Source organism: Elephas maximus, chromosome 5 (genome assembly GCF_024166365.1).
Source record: "Elephas maximus indicus isolate mEleMax1 chromosome 5, mEleMax1 primary haplotype, whole genome shotgun sequence".
NCBI classification, from domain to species: Eukaryota; Metazoa; Chordata; class Mammalia; order Proboscidea; family Elephantidae; genus Elephas; species Elephas maximus.
Window position 1 is genome coordinate 110,423,866 of NC_064823.1, and position 21,914 is coordinate 110,445,779.

Sequence of the window (21,914 nt, forward strand, 5' to 3'; positions counted from 1 at the left end):
AGTGTGCACTTCTATCTGTAGGTTAATGTCCTAGAAGGAGGACTGTTGAGTCGAAGTATAAATGCATTCCTAATTTTGATAGATAATTGCCACTACCAGCAACAGTGGAGAGTTTCTGATTCTTGGGGGGATCTTTTGAAAAAGGTAGTTTTAGGGTCATTACCCTTAGTCCTATAATGTATGTCCTCAAGTACTATGTAAACACTTTTATGATGGTACCCCTTGTCACCAAGCATCATTTGAAAAGATGTCGAGGAAATTTATAATATACTTAAGAAAGCTATTATGAGTGGGGATAAACATTTAAATTAGAACTCTAAAGGATTAGTTCTCATTTCCTTGATGTCGTCTTTCTCTACATAGATTCATCCCTGTATAGTTGAGATTTTATTATAATAAGTTCTTGACCAAATTCTCATTTAGAAAAATTAATTTCAGCAGTTTGATACATGTTGTTTGAAAGCTGCCAGAATGTTACAAGTTTTGTTTTAAAACATGGCGGTTACTAATAACCATCCGTATTTCGAATTTTTTCTCTTCCAGCCTTTAACATTCCATATTCTGCTTTATACATGGTGAATTACTACTGCTTTGCCTCAGCGTGCCTGCTTCAGTGCCTATAAAGTACAAGCTCCAGATTGAAAAAATTTCTAGATGGATCCTTTCCAAATTTGGTGTCTTTTCTACAAACTCAGTGCCTCAACAATTGTTTCTAAGTGGTAAGAATATGCATTTTTTTTTTTAAATAATAGAAATTTATAAAACAATTTTTATTTGGATTACTTTCTCCCTTTCCATGCCTTCTTCTGTTTTTACATATGAGTAATACTTGCCCTTTTTTTTGGGTGGGGGTAGTTTTTTCTAAATCACATATAAAAATAGCAACAACATCTCCAGTGTTTTTGGAAGCATCAAAACATGCTTTACATATTAAATTTAAAACGTTATCTTTGTAAAGAATAAATATAAAAATGTAAACAGTTTTATTTATGTGTATTTTATATGCTCTAGACAGATGTAGTTTATCTTGTTATATCTTCTCTTATCATTAGGCATTTTGTGCCCAGTGGGTCAAGACAGCCCCTCAATTCCCAGCAATTGCAAATTATATACACATTAATGAAGATAAGAGAGGTGTGTAATGCCATCTCTTCCTTTTATTGCATGGCACTATGTATACCTTTTCATATTCTAACATTTTTTTGGAAGCATAGATTTGGTTAGCCAATAAGCTGTCTTGCATATCTCTGAGATTTAGTCAGGACACATTTTTTGCGGGGGGCAGGGGAGTAAAATGAAGTAGAACAAGTTGCTGAAATGTGAGATTTTTTCAATTTTATTGTGGTGAAATACATATAACAAAAAGTTTACCATTTTAACCATTTTTAAGTATATAAATCAGTGACATTAATTACATTCACCATGTTGTGCTACCATCACCACTGTCCATTTCCAGAAGTTTTATATCACCCCAAACAGAAACTTAGTACTCCTTCAACTATAACTCCATTCCCTCCTTCTCCCAGCTCCTGGTAACTAACTCTGTCTCTATGCATTTGACTATTCTAGATACTTCATATAAATGGGATCATACACTCAGCATGTTTTCACTTTTCATCCATGTCGTAGGATGTATCAGATTTTTCTTTATCTTTATGGCTGAATGAGCTCCCATTGTACGTGTATACCATATTTTATTTATCCATTCATCTGTTGATATACGCTTGGGTTGTTTCCATCTTTTGGGTGTTGTGAATCATGCTGCAGTGAACATCAGTGTACACCTACCTCTTTGAGTTCCTGCTTTAAAATCTCTTGGCTGTCTACCCAGGAGTAGAATTGATGGGTCACATGGCATTCCTTTGTTGAACTTTTTGCGGAATCGCCGAAATGTTTTTCATAGCAGCTGCACCATTTTGCATTATGCAGTGGGAAACTTTTAACATAAAATCATTGAAGTAGACTTACTTGAAGCCAGTCAATCAGGTGTCTACCAGATGCCTGCTATTTATGAAAGAAAATATATAATGACATTTAGAACTATAAAGAAGCAAGTCACCAAGTGGAAATCATGGTATTGGGTAAGGATAAAAGGCAAGGAGGCAGAGTGAAGAATGGGGTACAGTCTATCTCTAGTTGTAGTCACTAATTGCGCTAATTGCTTAGTGTTCTTAAATGCAAGTTAATTAGTCTCAGTAGATGTCAGTTTTCTCATCTGTGAAATGAATGTGCTGGATTAAATGGTTTATAATGTTTCTTGGTTCTTTCATATATCTAACACTTTATGGCTGTAATGAACAAAGTCATTTTTTTTTTTTTTGAGGATACGGTTTCTTTTCTAACCTATGTAATAGAGACATTTTTGGTGTTTTTTATTCCTTTTTCTCTATAATCTTATCCTTCTCTTCTACTGATCTTTAGTACTTTCTTCGTTTAACTTAGACGTTCCCTCTCTGTCCAACCTTGTATCAGATTAGTGGCTCTCATCATGCTTTCTGTTCAACATCTATCATTTTCAACTGAATAATTCAGTGGAATCCCTGGGTGGTGCAAACGGTTAATGTGCTTGGCTGCTAACTGAAAGGTGGGAAGTTTGAGTTCACTGAGAGGCACAATATTCACTAGGGGGTTCCATCTTTGACCAGAGGTTGCAATTCTGGAACCCTTTAAAGAAATAGAGATTTCTCCTCAAACAAGCTTAGGAAAAGGGCATGATTCTTCAGTTCGTAGATGAAACCTATTAGTGAACCATCATCAGTTGAACAGGACTAGAGGTCCAAAGTGTTGGGTGTCTTCTCACACCCCATCGTCTCTTGCCTTAGAATTTGTTATCACCTGGAACGGTTCCATTTTTTAGGTCTTGAAAAGTTTCCCCTCATGGTCATAACCCTGTATCATGTCACACTTTTTGAATCTGTTTTTTGTCTGTATTATGACTTGTAGTTTCTTGGCATTGTCTTTTTTGCTAATTGGTTAGGTATTTCTTGGGCTCATTAACTTTCTACTCACCAGAACTCTACAATCATACTTTTAGCAACACCTTATGTTCTCTTGCCTTTTTGACCTTCTGAGGTACCTATCTTACCAAATTAATTAATTTGCTATGTATTTTCTTTTTTCCCAGTCCTAATAGCTTAATGCAGTTGGGAAGTTTGCGTAGCTGAGTTTGGATCTGCTCAGCCATCATTTATGTGATCTCTAAGCTGGTTCCTTTCAAAGTTGGCATGTTACCTTTCTTTGGAAGATACCACACTGTGCCTTGCCGCTTTCAAGTTGCCTTTTGGGGGCTATTTAATGTACTTCCTGGAATCCCTGGGTGGTGCAGATGGTTAAGCTTTCAACTACTAGCCACAAGATTGGCTATTTGAACCCATCTAAACGCACCTCGGAAGACAGGCCTGGTAATATGCCCTGAACGCTACGGAACAGTTCTGCTCTGCACACATGGAGTCACCACGAGTTGGAATTGAGTCAGTGACAACTAATTAACAGCAACAACAGTGTACTTCCTAACTTGTTTTTCCCTTTACTGCGGATTTTTTTTTGTTGTTGTTGTGTCTGAAGAAGGAATATTCTGTTATTTATTTACAATTACTTTTTATTATGGAAAATTTAAAACATATGCAAAGTAGACAAGCTAGTATAATGAATCCTCTTGTATTCACCACCCAGGTTCAATAATTATAAAGTCATGGCCAAACTGGCTTATCTGTTCACCATTGACTTCTCTTCGATATCTGTATTATTTTAAAGCAAAACTTATATATTGTATAACTTATTTGTAAATATTTTGGTATGTACCCTTAAAATATTAGACTGTCTTTCAAAATATAAGCATAATACCATTATCACACTTAAAAAAAACAAAAGCATCAGCTCCAATATCAGTATCCAATCAGTGTCAATACTAATTGTCTCATACATTTTAAAAGTGGTTTATTTAATTAAATCAAGATTAGATAAAGTCCCTCTCCCCTGCACATGCTGCAGTTGGTAGATTTTTCTCTTAAGTTTCTCCTCTTCTCTCTCTCTTCACCTCTGCCCCTTTTCTTTGAAATTTATTTGTTGAGCAATTTGGGCCCTTGTCCTGTAGACGTGGATGTTGCTGACTTTATTCCTGTGACGTGATTTAATGTGCTCCAGTGTCCTTTATGTCTTTATTAGTTGATAGTTGGATCTAGAGATTGGAGCAGATTCAGATTTGATTTCTTTTGACAAGTCTGTGTCTTTCGCCAAATGTATGTCTCGTGTATGTATGCCTAGTTATCTCTTTTTTTATGCTGATAATGACCATTGGTGCTCAGTGCTTTAGATCAGGGATTAGCAAATTTTTCTGAAAGGGACCGGTAGTAAATATTTTCAACGTTTTGGTAGGTTGAAAGACCATCTGGTCTCTGTCACAATGACTAGACTGCTGGGAACCAACCATTGACAAAACATAAATTAATGACGGTGGCTATGTCCCACTAAAACTTTATTTACAAAAACTGATGATGGACTCCCTGCTTTAGGTGTATTAATTTGCTTTTGTTGTTATTCACTGCAGTTGAGTGGGCCCCCAGTCATGGGGACCCTATGCTGAACCGGATCAAACCGTTGTGATCCGTAGTATTTTCATTGGCTGATTATTTAGTAGTAGATCTCCAGGTCTTTATTCATAGTCTGTTTGAATCTAGAAGCTGTGCTGAAACTTGTTCAGCATCATAACAGCAGGCAATCCTCAATTGAGAGGTGGGTGGTGGCTTCGCATGTTGTGTGTTGGCCAGGAATCAAACCTGGATCTCCCATGTGGAAGGTGAAAATTCTGTCACTGAGCCAAATCGTTAGGGATTACTAAATGGTAATATTTTAATACCGTAATTCCTTTTTCATTTATTAGTTGGGATATTCTATAAAGAGAAACTTCCCCTTGAACACTATTTGTTACCTAGTAGGACAGTTTGTATAGGAAAGGCAGGGTAAATACTTGATTCTTTCCCTTTGTTTACCAATTTTCAAAATAATGAATTGCTATATTAGCCTTCTCCAATAGTGACCAGTTAGAATCTCTCCTCCAGATTCATTATGGACTCTTAGATTTAAACGTATTGAATGTTTTTTAAATTCACTGTGTTTATGTCCTTTTTGGAGCTCTGGTGGAGTAGTGGTTAAGAGCTTGGCTGCTAACCAAAAGGCTTGCAGTTTTAATCTACTAGCAGCTCCTTGGAAACCCTATGGGGCAGTTCTGTTCTGCACACATGGGGTCGCCATGAGTCAAAATTGACTTGAGGGCAACTAGTTTGGTACTTTTAGTATCCTTCCATTCTTTCTTTCTTTTTTTTAAACATAAAGGGCTATAATATTTGTATCCTTCCTTTCTTTTATAAATGGTGGCATACTATATATCTTGCTTTTTTTGTTTACTGTATCTTGCAGATCACATCTTAGTAGTATATTAGTCATTCTTTTTTATAGCTACATAATATCCTGTTGTACCATAGTTTATTTAGCTACTTCCCAGCTGATGAACATTTGGATTGTTTCTAATAACTGCAACAAATAACTTTCTCTGTGTTACATGTATTTTTATATTTTACCCTTGTATATTGGGACAGATTCCTAGAAATGGAATGCAGGGTCAAACGGTAAAGGAATATATAATTTTATTAGATATTGTCACACGTATCCTTATAAGAATTATACTTCTTTGTGTTCCCATAGTATTATGTGAAAGTGCCTATTTGTCCATGTATAACCTTGACAACAGACAATAGAATATGTTGTCAAACTTTGGAGCTTTTGTCAAATGGCATCTCACTGTAGTTTTAATTTTTCTTTTATCTCATTATGAATGAGATTGAGTATCTTTTTTTAAGGTTAAGAACCATTTGCATTGTTTCTGTTAGCTGTCCGTTTCTTTAGCCAGTTTTTCTCTAGGCTTGTTGGTGTTTTCTATTTTTAGAAGCTCTTTATTATTAGGAACATCAAACCTTGATCCATTTGCTTTCTTTTTCCTGCCAGTTAATTAGAGACATTTTCTAATCTACTTTTAGCCTGCCTCTTTTTTCTTCTCATCCTTTTCCATTAATGTTACATTTGTTCTCCTGGCTAAATGATCATTTAATATTTGGTGACTCAAAAGCCCACTTCTATAGGTCACATGTGTTCCTCTTTCATTATCTTCAAACTCAGTATGTGCCAAACAAAATTCCTTTTTACCACAACCATCACGTGTTCCCTTTGTCAGGTAATGACATTAGCATTTTCTCAGTTGAGACTTGAGAACTTGAAGTGGTCTTTTATAGCTTTATTACTTATTAATTCAGCAAATATTTGTTGAGCACCTACTGGGTGTGTACTGGGCTAGGCACTAGTTAAACAAATAGTCATAATCCTTGCTCTCATGGAATGGTCTCTGGGGAGAATGATATTGAACAAATATATGTAAACCTAAATTTAAATGTGTGGTTAGAATTTTAAGAGAGAATTTAAGATCAGGACACACTATTATTAGATTGGACAGGTTAAGAATTACTTCTGTGAGGAAGTGACTTGAAGGTTTGTTAGGGTTAATCAGAGAGATAAAAAATCGGGGCACTAGTTTCCAGACATAGGAAACTGTGGAAGAATCCTGAGGCAGGAAAAAGGTTGAACTTCAAGGAACTGAAAATAAGACCAGTTTAACTGGCATGTCATGAGACGGGGTGGGAGGGCATGAGATGTGATCTGATTTACTTTGTAAAACAATCACGCTGGCTAATATGGGGTTAGTACACTGGAGGGGGTGCTTGTAAAAGTCAGGAGCCTGGTTAGGAGACTGTTGTAATTGTGACAGGTAATGTCCCCCATTCATGCAGGTGCGAAATTCTTTCAGTTCTACTTCAGTGCTTTTTTCATTTCCTGCGGATTTTTATATCCATTGCCCTACTTCAGAAAGTTATCTCTTGACTACTCATATTTTTAAAAAATTGGCCCTACTCTGCTTTAGTCTCTGTTCCCCATCCAATCTACTTCAGACAATAACTTTTAGGTATCACAGGTTTGTTCATGTCACTTCCTTTCTCAAAAACTCATGCTGGTACATCCATATGTATAATAAGCCACATGGGGGCACAGTTATGAATACTTCTTAGACATAACTAAACACCTTGTGAGATTGGTTTTCTGAGCTTGAAGTCTTAGGACTGTGGTCTTGTGGGGCAACTCAGTCATTTGGCATAATAGAGTTCATAAAGTTTATGTTCTACATCCTAGTTTGGTGAGTAGTGTCTGGGGTCTTAAAAAGCTTGTGAGTGGCCATCTAAGATACAACTCTTGGTATCTACTTGTCAGGAGCAGAGGAGAGAGAAGGAGACCAAAGACTCAGAGAAGAAACTAGTCTACAAGACTAACAGTCAACACAAACCACAGCCTTATCTACCCTTAGACCCGAACTAGGTGGTGTCCAGCTATCATGAACAATCCTTTTGATCAGGGCCACAGTAGATGGATCCTGTTAGAGTGGGAGAAGAATATGGAACAAAACTCAAATTCTTAAAAAGTCAGACTTACTGGACAAGGTGAGACTAGAGGACTTCCCAAGACTATTGCCCTGAGATACGCTTTAAACCTTGAACTGAAACTATCACCTGAGGTCACCTTATAGCTAATTAATAGATAAGCTCTTAAAATTATGTTACCCATGAGTACTGTATACCTTTAAAAAATCATCTATATGAGACCAACCAACTAACCAGGCAAACAAATAAAACTCATTGCTGTCGAGTCAATTCCAACTCATAATGATACTATATAGCAGAGTGTTACTGCCCCATAGGATTTGCAAGGCTGAAATCCTCACGGGAACAGACTGCCACATCTTTCTCCTGCAGAGGCGCTGATGGGTTCAAACCACCGACCTTCTGGTTAGCAGCCGAGTGCTTACCCACTGCGCCACCAGGGCTGCTTAATGAGACCAAAGGGTCAAAAATTTCTCTAAAACAAAGATGGAAGGGTATAGGGGACAGGGAAGCTAGATTACTGGGAACGGAACATCCAGAACTGAAATAATGTGAATGTTGACACATTGTGAAAAAATGTAACAAATGTCACTGAACAATTTGTGTAGTAATTGTTAAATGGGAACCTAATTTGTTATGTAAACTTTTACTGAAAATGCAATAAAATATTATTGAAAAAATAAAACAAAAAAACCACTACGGGCCCCTCACTCTATAATAATGAAATCCCCCAAATTGAAGGCATTATGGTTTTCTTCCAGTTTCAAGGTCTGCTCTCCTGAGACTACTTTTCTTCGGGCAGCTGAAAGAGATACTTCATAACCTCTTCCCTTAGCTCATCTTTTTTAATTTTTTAAATAAATTTTATTGAGCTTCAAGTGAACGTTTACAAATCAAGTCAGTCTGTCACATATAAGCTTATATACACCTTACTCCATACTCCGACTTACTCTCCCCCTAATGAGTCAGCCCTTCCAGTCTCTCCTTCCGTGACAATTTTGCCAGTTTCTAACCCTCTCTACCCTCCTATCTCCCCTCCAGACAGGAGATGCCAACACAGTCTCAAGTGTCCACCTGATACGAATAGCTCACTCTTCATCAGCATCTCTCTCCAACCCATTGTCCAGTCCCTTCCATGACCACCGGGATTCCTCTAGTCTTAGACCATTAAGTCTGGTCTTTTTATGAGAATTTGGGGTTTGCATCCCACTGATCTCCTGCTCCCTCAGGGGTTCTCTGTTGTGCTCCCTGTCAGGGCAGTCATCGGTTGTGGCCGGGCACCATCCAGTTCTTCGGGTCTCAGGATGATGCAAGTCTCTTGTTCCTGTGGCCCTTTCTGTCTCTTGGGCTCATAGTTATCGTGTGACTTTGGTGTTCTTCCTTCTCCTTTGATCCAGGTGGGTTGAGACCAATTGATGCATCTTAGATGGCTGCTTGTTAGCATTTAAGACCCCAGACGCCACATTTCAAAGTGGGATGCAGAATGTTTTCATAATAGAATTATTTTGCCAATTGACTTAGAAGTCCCCTTAAGCCATAATCCCCAAACCCCCGCCCTCGCTCCGTTCACCTTTGAAGCATTCAGTTTATCCTGGAAACTTCTTTGCTTTTGGTCCAGTCCAGTTGAGCTGACCTTCCATGTATCGAGTATTGTCCTTCCCTTCACCTAAAGCAGTTCTTATCTACTAACTAATCAGTAAAAAACCCTCTCCCACCCTCCGTCCCCCCGCCCCCGTAACCACAAAAGTATCTGTTCTTCTCAGTTTATACTATTTCTCAAGATCTTATAATAGTGGTCTTATACAATATTTGTCCTTTTGCCTCTGACTAATTTCACTCAGCATAATGCCTTCCAGGTTCCTCCATGTTATGAAATGTTTCACTGATTCGTCACTGTTCTTTATCGATGCATAGTATTCCATTGTGTGAATATACCACAATTTATTTAACCATTCATCCATTGATGGACTCCTTGGTTGCTTCCAGCTTTTTGCTGTTGTAAACAGAGCTGCAATAAACATGGGAGTGCATATATATCTGTTCGTGTGAAGGCTCTTATTTCTGTAGGGTATATTCTGAGGAGTGGGATTTCTAGGTTGTATGGTAGTTCTATTTCTAACTTTTTAAGAAAACACCAGATAGATTTCCAAAATGGTTGTACCATTTTACATTCCCACCAGCAGTGTATAAGAGTTCTGTTCTCTCCGTAGCCCCTCCAACATTTATTATTTTGTGTTTTTTGGATTAATGCCAGCCTTGTTGGAGTGAGATGGAATCTCATCGTGGTTTTAATTTGCATTTCTCTAATGGCTAATGATCGAGAGCATTTTGTCATGTATCTGTTAGCTGCCTGAATATCTTCTTTAGTGAAGTGCGTGCACATATCCTTTGCCCACTTCTTGATTGGGTTGTTTGTTTTTTTGTGGTTGAGTTTTAACAGAATCATATAGATTTTAGGCATCAGGCGCTGGTCGGAGATGTCATAGCTGAAAATTCTCTCCCAATTTGTAGGTGGCCTTTTTACTCTTTTGGTGAAGTCTTTAGATAGCTCATCTTTTTGTGTTCTGTCCTGACAGCTCTGCCTCCGAAACCCTACCCCACCTTTTTTTTCATGACGGTTCTGCTAAAATCCTAAATGATTTCCGTAATTTTTTCTTAGATTCCCTCAGTCAGGTTGACCCCCCCCACCACACACACTGACACATCCTGTTTTTCTTTTTTGATATGGCAGTTCTAAGATTCATCACAGTTTGTGTCGTATGAGAAATATTCATGCATTTATTTGGAATGCAAAGGATTGTGGCTTTGTTATTTATGTAACTGAGAGAAATTCAATAGATAGTTGTTCAGTGGTATGAGATTAGGGAGCGTTCCACATGATAGATCACTCATTGAAATCTTTCATAAAAGTAGACAGAAGAGACAAGTCTCAAGTACAGTTTTACAAATGTCTTGTATTGAACCTTCTAGAAGTGACCTCTAGAGATACAAAAATCTTATTTGTCTTAAAACAGTCGTTACAGGTCAGTACACATCAGATAATACTTATACTCTACACTAGTTAGACCAAAGTATGTTTATGTGGTACTCTTAGAGTTCTTGTTCCTTACTGGGGCTAATAGCATATTTACATCATTAAAACTTCAATTTCTAACAAAGCCAATAAAATTGTGACTATGTAGCATATTTTATGTGTACAGATGCTTTTATCTGAGATACCTCGTGGACTAATTATCCATTTAACTACTTACAGGTTTCTTGTTAAGTTGAATGTAGTAGCCTGTATATAGACAAAGATGAATTTCCTTGAATCTCCTATGTGATTTTGTTTGTATTTCAGGGCCAGCCAGCATATTTCTTTGGTGAAGAGGAGAGCACTATCATTTACTGCCCACAGCTTGCTAAATAATTTTATGCACTCAATCTTTTTTATGCTTATAGGCTTCCCTCCCTCTCCTTTTTATTTCTTTTCCTCATTTCTTTCTCCCTTCTTTCTATAAATGAAGTTAAGTCACTTTGTCTAAGTTAATAGAGCTTAGTATACATTTACTTAGTATGCTTAGTATATGTATACTTAGTATTTGTAGTATATCTGCATTGTGCTGCCTTTTCATATGAGGTCATTTCTCTGAAATTATAATAGAAATGGGCTTTATATACAGATTTATTTTGCATATAAAATTTCAGGTGTTAATCTAACTTTCGGTCTCTTTGAATCACCTCTTGGAATGAATGACTGTTTTTGTCTTTTAATATATATTGATGCAATAAAAGGGCTGGGAGAGGATAATAATTTTGTACTCTGGGCTTTATTTTTGTCACCTGAAATGTACTAGATTTCAAACCTTTCAATCCTATTTTAAAAGTTGATTTCCAAAAGTCACATTTCAGTGTTTTGTCTTTTGACAATATTGGCTAATGAAAAATGATTTGGTGCTATTATTTTAAGGTAAAAATATGTTAATGGAAATATTTTATTTGAGATTAAATTAGGATTTGTTAAGTCTCAGTTTCTGGAATATAATTTTAAGTTTTTTTTTTAATCACTTTGAAACATTAACTAGAGCAGATACTTATAGGTAAGAATCAAATCATCATCTGATATTGTGATTTTGAATCATAATTTATTTAGTTTGGAGTGGTGAAAATTTTTATTTTTAAAACTGAGGACCTAGACCAGACTTAATGGTCTAAGACTAGAAGAATCCTGGCGGTCATGGTCCACAAACCTTCTGTTGGCCCAGGACAGGAACCATTCCAGAAGACAACTCACCAGACAAGGATCGGACTGGCCAGTGGGCTGGAGAGAGATGCTGATGAGGAGTGAGCTACTTGTATCAGGTGGACACTTGAGACTATGTTGGCATCTCCTTGTCTAGAGGGGAGATGGGAGGGTAGAGGGGGTTAGAAACTGGCAAAACGGTCACAAAAGGAGAGACTGTAAGGAGGGAGCGGGCTGACTCATTAGGGGGAGAGTAAGTGGGAGTATAGTAAGGTGTATATAAGTTTATAAGTGAGAGACTGACTTGATTTGTAAACTTTCACTTAAAGCACAACAAAGTATTTAAACAAACAAACAAACAAAAAACCGAGGACATGTAAAACCAAAAATGTCCCACATAGCTCATGGTTTAACAAGCTTATGAAAGTTATAAAAGAGGTAATTGCTCTAAGTGAAATATTGCATCCTACATAGGATTTATGTAACTAGTACTGGTGGTGAAAAAGCCTGATGAGGTGGGAGAAATGACTCAGTTCGTCACTTTTTACCTTCCATGTCATATTTTCTCTCCCATTTCAAGTCCTACGCAAGTATTACAACTTCAGATACAATCACAGCATTAATCTAGAAGCCTGATAATACTAAAAGATAAGCTTTTGTTTTTTGCAGTAACCACATTAGTATTACATTGGGACTTCTTACAACACTTTCCTTCTAGGACAGCTGAGGAGGGATGGCTCCAGAGCTGAGTGAGTCATACCACACCACAGATTCCTTAAGGATGGAGACTGTGTCTTATTCATTGTTTGTGTCTTTTATTACTTAGCACAGTACTTGATATATAGCCAGCCTCAGTGAATGTAATGGAATTAAGCCTAATTTCATTTATTATACTGTACCCAGTAAGGTTGATGTGCGGCTTCTAGAAAGCCTTTACATTTGTTTTGTTTTTGCCTTTTTGCTTCACTCTAATAAATTTTCTGGTGAGCATTTATATCTAACCTTAATACGATTTGAACTCATATTAAAGTTCTTAACAAGAAGAGGAGCATAACCTAAAGTGGGAAGTTGATCCGGTGACTGCATTCAAAGGTTTTATTTAAATGACGCTGAACTGTACTATATGCTCGCTGTGAGTCTGAATTGACTCAATGGCAATGGGTTTTGATTTTAACTTCACTACACTATAATTTTTTTTTTTTTTTCTTATACTATGTCAGGGGACAGATATTCTCTCAGCATAGAGGAAAGCCTTCCTCTAGGCCAGCACCCTGAATTTGGACTTCTAGTCTCCTAAACTGTGAGAAAATAAATTTCGGTTTGTTAAAGCTACCCACTTGTGATATTTCTGTTATAGCAACACTAGATAACTAAGATTGGTATTGGGAGTAGAGTACTGGTCTAACAGATATCTGAAATATGGAAGTGGTTTTGGAATTGGGTAATAGGTGGAGGCTGGAATAGTTTTAAGGTGCCTAATAGTAAAAGCAGAAACCCTGGTGGTATAGTGGTTAAGAGCTACAGCTGCTAACCAAAGGGTCGGCAGTTTGAATCTGCCAGGCGCTCCTTGGAAACTCTGTGGGGCAGTTCTCTGTCCTATAGGGTCGCTATGAGTCAGAATTGACTCGATGGCACTGGTTAATAGTAAAAGCCTAGATTGTCTTAAAGAGTCTGTTGGTAGAATTATGGATGTCAAAGGCAGTTTTGAGGAGGACTGAGAGGGAAGCAAAGAGAGCTATAGAGAAACTCTCTGTCATCTTAGAGAGTACATATGGCACCAGGAACAAAATGTTGCTGGGAATGTGGCTGCTAAATGTGCTTCTGGTGAGACTGTAAAAGGAAATGATGAACATGGGATTGGACAGTGGAAGAAAGGTGATGCTTTTTATGCAGTGGCAAAGAAACTTGTTTGATTGACATTCAAATATCTGGTAGAAGGTAGAACTTTTAAATGATAAGCTTGAATATCTGGCTGTGGAGATTTCTAAGCAAGATCTTAAAGGGTCTTCATGGTTTCTCCTTGCCTCATATAGTAAACCGTGAGAGGAAAGAGTTGGACTTAAAAATGAGCTGTGCAAAATGAAAACAAACCTTAAAGATTTGGAAAGTTTTTGTACAAACTAAGGACACATGTCCTAGAGTTTTCACTGAGGAAGTGGCTACACAATCTTTTGTTAAAGAGATTAAGTCCGTAACTGATGAATCTAACCAACTACCACAGCAGAAAACCCATCAGCTTAGACTGAAGGGAACAGAGAAAGAATGAAAGGAAAAAGCGCTGTCTGTCTCTTGAAATTCTACAGGCAAGAAACAGACCAAAGCAGCTACATCGGTTATCCCCCCAAAAAAGAAAAGGACCATCCCTGGAGCACCTTGTAGATCAGCAGAACTGTTGGAAGGAGCACAGGAAACAGGGCTATCTTGCTTTCAAAGGGTGGAACCATGGCCTGCTGGGCTTCAAAGGGTGGGGCCATGGTCTCCTGGGTTTCAAAGAGAGAGAGATCACCAACTCAGTTCTGGAGTGTGGGGCTGCCATTCATGAATGCTAGGGGGGTGGGGCTGCTTTGCCCAAAGGGCAGAAGAACTGAGTCTGTTGGGAGCCAGGGGCTGGGTTGCCCCTCAGATGGACTAGGAAAATGGGACCACCTAAAGCCAAGGGAGCAGATTTGCTGTCCCAGTGGGCCTGAAAGGCAGAGCTGAATCCCAAGGCCAAGGGACCTCTACCCAGAATCCAGAGGGTGTGGTCATTACCCAGAGTCTGGAGGGCGGGACGGTTGCCCAGATGGCTTCAGAGAAGAGAGGATTATTTTCAAGCCTTGAGAGCTAATCTAATTTGTTCTGCTGGGTTTTGGGCTTGCTTGGTGCTGTTATCCTTTTTCCTCCAATTTCTCCAATTTGTGATTTAAATGTTTATATTTTGTCTGTTCTACCACTGTGCATATACCACTGTACTTTGGATACTGATAACTTGTATTCTAGATTTCACAAATTTACAGATTAAGAGGAATTTTGCCCCAGGATGAAATACACCTAAAGTGTAATCAGTGTTTCATTTAGATGCTTCAGAAGATGAGATTTTGGACTTGGAGTTGATTTAAGACTTTTGGGATGATGTGATGGGATGAATGTGTTTTTACATATGGCAAGAACATGAATTTTTGGGGGCAAAAGGGTGGAATGTTATGGATTGAATTATGTCTCCCAAAAATATGTGTTGTAAATCCTAACCTCAATGCCTATGGTTATAAACCCTGTTGGGAATGACTTGTGTGTATTACGTTAATGAGGCAGAATTAGTGTGTAGTGTATCTTTTTTTTTTTTTTTAATAATTTTTATTGTGCTTTAAGTGAAAGTTTACAAATCAAGTCAGTCTCTCACACAAAAACCTATATATGCCTTGCTACACACTCCCAGTTACTCTCCGCCTATTGAGACAGCCCGCTCTCTCCCTCCACTCTCTCTTTTCGTGTCCATTGCGCTAGCTTCTAACCCCCTCCACCCTCTCATCTCCCCTCCAGGCAGGAGATGGCAACACAGTCTCAAGTGTCCACCTGATCCAAGAAGCACACTCCTCACCAGCATCCCTCTCCAACCCATTGTCCATTCCAATCCATGTCTGAAGAGTTGGCTTCTGGAATGGTTCCTGTCCTGGGCCAACAGAAGGTCTGGGGGCCATGACCACCAGCGTCCTTCTAGTCTCAGTCAGACCCTTAAGTCTGGTCTTTTTATGAGAATTTGGGGTCTGCATCCCACTGCTCTCCTGGTCCCTCAGGGGTTCTCTGTTGTGTTCCCTGTCAGGGCAGTCATCTGTTGTAGCCAGGCAGCGTCTAGTTCTTCTGGTCTCAGGATGATGTAGTCGCTGGTTCATGTGGCCCTTTCTGTCTCTTGGGCTCATCATAATCGCCTTGTGTCCTTGGTGTTCTTCCTTCTCCTTTGATCCAGGTGGGTTGAGACCAATTGATGCATCTTAGATGGCTGCTTGCTAGCGTTTAAGACCTCAGACGCCACTCTTCAAAGTGGGATGCAGAATGTTTTGTTAATAGATTTTATTATGCCAATTGACTTAGATGCCCCCTGAAACCATAGCCCCCAGACCCCTCCCCCTGCTACGCTGGCCTTTAAAACATTCAGTTTATTCAGGAAACTTCTTTCCTTTTGGTTTAGTCCAATTGTGCTGACCTCCCCTGTATTGTGTGCTGTCTTTCCCTTCACCTAAAGTAGTTCTTATCTACTATCTAATTAGTGAATGCCCCTCTTCCACCCTTCCTCCCTCCCCCCTCTCGTAACCACAGAAGAATGTTTTCTTCTCAATTTAAATGTATAGTGTATCTTGAGTCAATCTCATTTGAGATATAAAGAAATTAAATAAGCAAGCAGATTAGGGAAGCAGAGAGATGGGGAAAGAGAGATGCCAAGCCATATGAAGATGCCCAGGAGCAGAAGCTCATGAGACAAGGACCTTCCTCCAGAGCTGACAGAGAGACAAAGCCATCCCTTAGACCTGGTACCCTAAATTCAGGCTTCTAGTCTCCTTTAAAATCAGGAAGTGTGTGTGTCAGGGTTGTATCCTTTGACCATACTTGTTCAGTCTGTATGCTGAGCAAATAATCCAAGAAGCTGGACTATATGAAAAGGAACGTGGCATCAGGATTGGAGGAAGACTCATTAACTATCTGTGTTAAGCAATAACACAACCTTGATTGCGGAAAGTGAAGAGGATGTGAAACACTGATGAAGATCAAAGACCACAGCCTTCGGTATAGCTTACACCTCAACATAAAGAAAGCAAAAATCCTCACAATTGGACCGATAAGCAACATCATGATAAATGAGAGACAATATCGAAGTTTTCAAGGATTTCATTTTACCTGAATCCGCAATCGCCACCCGTGGAAGCAGCGGTGAAGAAGTCAAACTACGTACTGCGTTGGGCAAATCTGCTGCAAAAGACCTCTTTAAAGTGTTGAAAAGCAAAGATACCACTGTGAGAACTGAGGTGCGCCTGACCTAAGCCAGAATATTTTCAATCACCTCACATGCATGTGAAAGCTGGCCAATGAGTAAGGAAGACTGAAGAATTGACTCCTTTGAATTATGGTGTCAGTGAAGAATATTGAATATACCAGGGACTGCCAGAAGAACAAAAAGATCTGTCCTGGAAGAAGTACAGCCAGAATGCTCCTTAGAAGCGAGAATGGCAAGAGTTCTTCTCCCGTACTTTGGTTATGTTATCAGGAGGGACCAGTCCCTGGAGAAGGGCATCATGCTTGGTAAAGTAGAGAAAAAAAAGTAGAGGGTCAGTGAAAAAGAGGAGGACCCTCAAAGAGTTAGATTGACACAGTGTATGTAACAGTGGGCTCAAACATAGTAACGATTGTGATGATGTTATGGGGACTGGGCAATGTTTCATTCGTTCTGTTTTACATAGGTCACTGTGAGTTGGAACCGAATCTATGGTACTTAACAATAAATAACAGCCTCCTAAACTATGAGAAAATAAATTTCTGTTTGATAAAAGACACCCATTTGTGGTATTTCTTTTATAGCAGTGCTAGATAAGTAAGACAAAAACAAAACAAAACAAAACCCAGTGCCGTAAGTAAGACAAAGGAGATTGAATTTAGCCTCAAAATAAGCATCTCTGATTATTTTGGTCTTTCTAACTTCACTTTTTCCCCCTGCTTTTATATTCGATAGGGCAAGTTTATTTTTTTCACGAAATATTTAAAATAAATCATGTTTTAATCATGGTTAATTGTTGTTTTTTGTAAGGTCTCTAACTTTTATTCTGAGGTCCAGAATCAATGTAAAAACATTTTGAAATCATACTTGCATTTTAATTTGAGAACTTTATCTCATAAAACTCCATATAACATCTCGCTCTTTTAAAATATGAAAGAATCCAAATTTGCATTAATTCCCAGTTCATTTACTAGCTTTGTCAGTTTTTACATCTGTCAGGTTGAACATTTACAGAAATTATAGGTTGTTAGGTTAAAATGAAGTACACATAGTAGGCCCTCAGTAAATAGTGGTTGTTATTTTTACTGGAGCCCTGGTTGCACAGTGGTTAAGGGCTACAGCCGCTAGCCAAAAGTTGGCAGTACGAATCCACCAGCCGCTCCTTCGAAACCCAATGGGACAGTTCTACTCTGTCCTGTGGGGTCACTGTGAGTTGGACTCGACTCAGCGGCAACGGGTTTGGTTTGGTTTTTTTGGTTATCTTTACTATTATTGGATACTTAATTAATTTGGATTTATAAGGCACCATTTCTTAGGGTGTAGTGAATCAATTCTGAATTCTACCCTCTTATATTTGTGAGTTATTGTTTGATACCGACAGCCACTGAAAAGAATAAAGCCTATTTGTAGGGTGTGGTGGGAGCTAGTAGTGACTTTTGTGTGAAGTCCTTTTGGAGCTACTGAATATACTGGAATATGAAGGACTAAACTTTGTGGCATGTTCTGCATGGCCATCCATAGTGACCTAACTGATTTGAAATGTTGTTTTGTTACTGACTTTGAAATATGTTATTTTCCATACAGAAGATGTTGATCTGAATAAATTGCTTCCCATCCTTCATACATTTCTAGACTGAGAGGAACTGCCAGTCAGGGTAAACCTTATCCAACACAATACTTTCTTTCAGAAACATGGGGAGGAGGCAATACCAAGCTAACCACTTTTGGGATAAAGCCAGGGAGTTGTTGTGTAACTAAAGGGGTATGTAATAGCACCCACCTTAGGAGCCTGCCACATTGGGAAGTTATGGCTTTAAGGATTAGAATGAAATAGTCATGTTTATTAACATGTTAACTTAAACAACTGTTTTATCGATAGCTATCTAGGTTCTCAGAGAAAGGCAAGAGACATTCATACAGTTACAGATTGCTGCTGCCTATATCTTGAGTTAGTTTTCTGGTAATGGAGGCTATGAACACCACTCCTAGGTGAAGCCTTTCTGGTCACCTCCTCTACTTAAATTGATGACTGTTTCCTGTGTACCATATTGGTTGTAGCTTGACATTTTTAGATAACCTCTCTCACAGTACCTGAAGCATGTTGTTACACGGCTCTCCCCCAGCTGGCCTTGTAAACTCCTTGATGTTGTGTCTGCATGAGTGGCAGTTAGTATAGAATCCAGGAGCCCAGGGTTGACTGTCAGTAAATGTTAAACAGTTGTCTCCCTGTTGTCTGCAGAAACTCCTCAATATTAACTGGTCCAATTGTATTTGTCTAAATTTATCTCTAACAATTCTTTAGTGAAAAATCCCTGGAGAGGCTATTCCCATCCTGCGTTATCCCCATCGTTACCTTTCCTATTTCTCCTCTGCTGATGCAAATTCTTTATTTCCTTTATTACTTTCAAGGAACAATTCAAGTCCTTTTCCGTGAAGCTTTTTAAGATTTGTTCGATCTTATTTAGTAGTAATTAAAATTTAGAAATCCAAGGAAAGGTGAGAAGTATACACCAGAATATGCTACAGATTGGTTATGCTATACTATACTGTGGAGCCCTGGTGGCACAGTCGTTAAGAACTTGGCTACTTACCAAAAGGAATCTACCAGCTGCTCCTTGGGAACCCTATGGGGCAGTTCTGTTCAGTCCCGTAGGGTTGCCATGAGTCGGAATCGACTCAACGGCAGTGGGTTTTTATACTATACTGTGCCATGCTGTGCTGTGCTATGCTTTACTATACGTGTATTCTAGGTTGTTACATAAAATTTTATTGTAAGTCCATTTATATAAAATATATTTTTCACTCTGTTGAAAATCGTTTGGGAAGCACATTTCTAATCAGTCCCTGCCACCCTGGCTTTAAACCAGGGAAGCAGACATGGTTTCCTTTATCCCCAGGTATGATTCTCTTTTTGCCGTTTTCTAGCTCTCTTGCTATCTTGGCCTGACTTGAAGGTAAAATGATTTCTACACAGAAAGCAGGTAATATTTTCCCGACATACATCTTACTCATAAAAGTTGTGTGGCAACATAGTTTTTTCATTATGTTGGTGTTTGCTTGCGTGCCTCTGGGTACAAATAAAACACTGTGGTGGATCTGTTAATCTGTAAGTATTGTTCATGATGTGCCTAACTTGGTACCAAGATGTGATTTAAGCACCAAGAGAATTTGGATTATTTAATACGAGTGCATAATAAAACTACTTATCAAATATTCATGTGGGCACATACAGAGGCATAATTGTATTCTTGTGATGCACGATATAAATACGAATGTTGTTTTGGAGAATCAGCATGGTATGCTAGAACCCTGGTTTGGAAAAATGCATCGTCGTATGTTTTTATCTGAGGGAATTACTGGCAAGTACAAGTGAGAGATTCTTAATAATGTAGTTGTTCTCTTCACTTTTGGATTGGCTTGAATATTTTTGGTCTTGTTATTTTTCTTATAACCATTGAATTATTGTTTTGTAAGATCTATGGTAGATAAAAAATGCTACCCCATAATTGTCTTATAGAAGTTGTTTTAATATTTCTTCTTTTAAAGATTTGTTTTAAAAATAAATTCCCCTTGGAGCCTGGCTTTGCAGTGGTTAAGAGCTACGGCTACTAACCCAAAAGTTGACAGTTCCAGCCCACCAGCCACTCCTTGGAAACTCTGTGGTGCAGTTCTACTCTGTTTTATGGGGTCATTATGAGTCGATCGTTTCTTATGAGCACAACTAAGTATTCTGGAATTCCCGTTCTTTGCAGTGTTATCCATAGTTTGTTATGATCCACACAGTCGAATGCCTTTGCATAGTCAATAAAACACAGGTAAACATCCTTCTGGCATTCTCTGCTTTCAGCCAGGATCCATCTGACATCAGCAATAATATCCCTGGTTCCATGTCCTCTTCTGAAAATGGCCTGAATTCTGGTAGTTGCCTATTGATATACTGCTGCAGCCGTTTTTGCATGATCTTCAGCAAAATTTTGCTTGCGTATGATATTAATGATATTGTTCTATAATTTCCGCATTCGGTTGGATCGTCTTTCTTGGGAATAGGCAGAAATATGGATCTCTTCCAGTCAGTAGGCCAGGAAGCTGTCTTCCTTATTTCTTGACATAGACAAGTGAGCACCTCCAGCACTGCATCTGTTTGTTAAAACATCTCAATTGATATTCCATCAATTCCTGGAGCTTTGTTTTTCGCCAATGCCTTCAGAGCAGCTTGGACTTCTTCCTTTAATACCATCGGTTCCTGATCACATGCTACCTCTTGAAATGCTTGAACATCGACTAATTTTTTTGGTATAATGACTGTGTATTCCTTTCATCTTCTTTTGATGCTTCCTATGTCATTTGATATTGCAACTCGAGACTTGAATTTTTTCTTCAGCCCTTTCAGCTTGAGAAATGCTGAGCGTGTTCTTCCCTTTTTGTTTTCCATCTCCTGCTCTTTGCATATGTCATTATAATACTTTATCTTCTCGAGCTGCCCTTTGAAATCTTCTGTTCAGTTCTTTTACTTCATCAGTTCTTCCTTTTGCTTTAGCTGCTTGGTGGTCTGAGCAAGTTTCAGAGTCTCCTCTGACATCCATCTTGGTCTTTTCTTTCTTTCCTCTTTTTCAGTGACCTCTTGCTTTCTTCATGGATGATGTCCTTGATGTCATTCCACAACTCGTCTGATCCTCGGTCACTAGTGTTCAATGTGTCAAATCTATTCTTCAGATGGTCTCGAAATTCAGGTGGGATGTACTCAAGGTCATACTTTGGGTCTCGTGGACTTGCTCTGATTTTCTTCAATTTCAGCTTGGACTTGCATAGGAGCAATTGATGGTCTGTTCCACAGTCGGCCCCTGGCCTTGTTCTGACTGGTGATATTGAGCTTTTCCATCATCTTTTTCCACAGATGTAGTCAATTTGATTTCTATGGGTTCCATCTGATGAGGTCCATGTGTGTAGTTGCCGTTTATGTTGATGAAAGAAGGTATTTGCAATGAAGAAGTTGTTGGTCTTGGAAAATTCTATCATTCGATCTCCGGCATTGTTTCTATCACCAAGGCCATATTTTCCAACTACTGATCCTTCTTCTTTGTTTCCAGCTTTAGTATTCTAATTGCCAGTGATTATCAATGCATCTTGATTGCATGTTCGATCAATTTCAGACTGCAGCAGCTGATAAAAATCTTCTGTTTCTTCATCTTTGGCCCTAGTGGTTGGTGCGTAGATTTGAATATTAGTCGTATTAACTGGTCTTCCTTGTAGG

The 21,914-nt window shown here is 38.6% G+C and overlaps 1 protein-coding gene across 12 annotated transcripts in view; it reads left to right on the plus strand.

Annotated features, from left to right (window-relative positions):
• The window catches only part of FRYL (FRY like transcription coactivator), a 344,107-nt gene that overhangs the window by 122,246 nt on the left and 199,947 nt on the right, over positions 1-21,914 (plus strand). For 10 of the 12 annotated variants that reach the window (XR_007517673.1, XM_049886269.1, XM_049886271.1 and 7 more), the window contains exon 2: positions 544-719. The exons of the other annotated variants lie outside the window; for them this stretch is intronic. The gene's annotated coding sequence lies outside the window, so the exon portion shown is untranslated. The remainder of the gene's footprint in view (positions 1-543; positions 720-21,914) is intronic. 12 annotated transcript variants of the gene reach the window in all.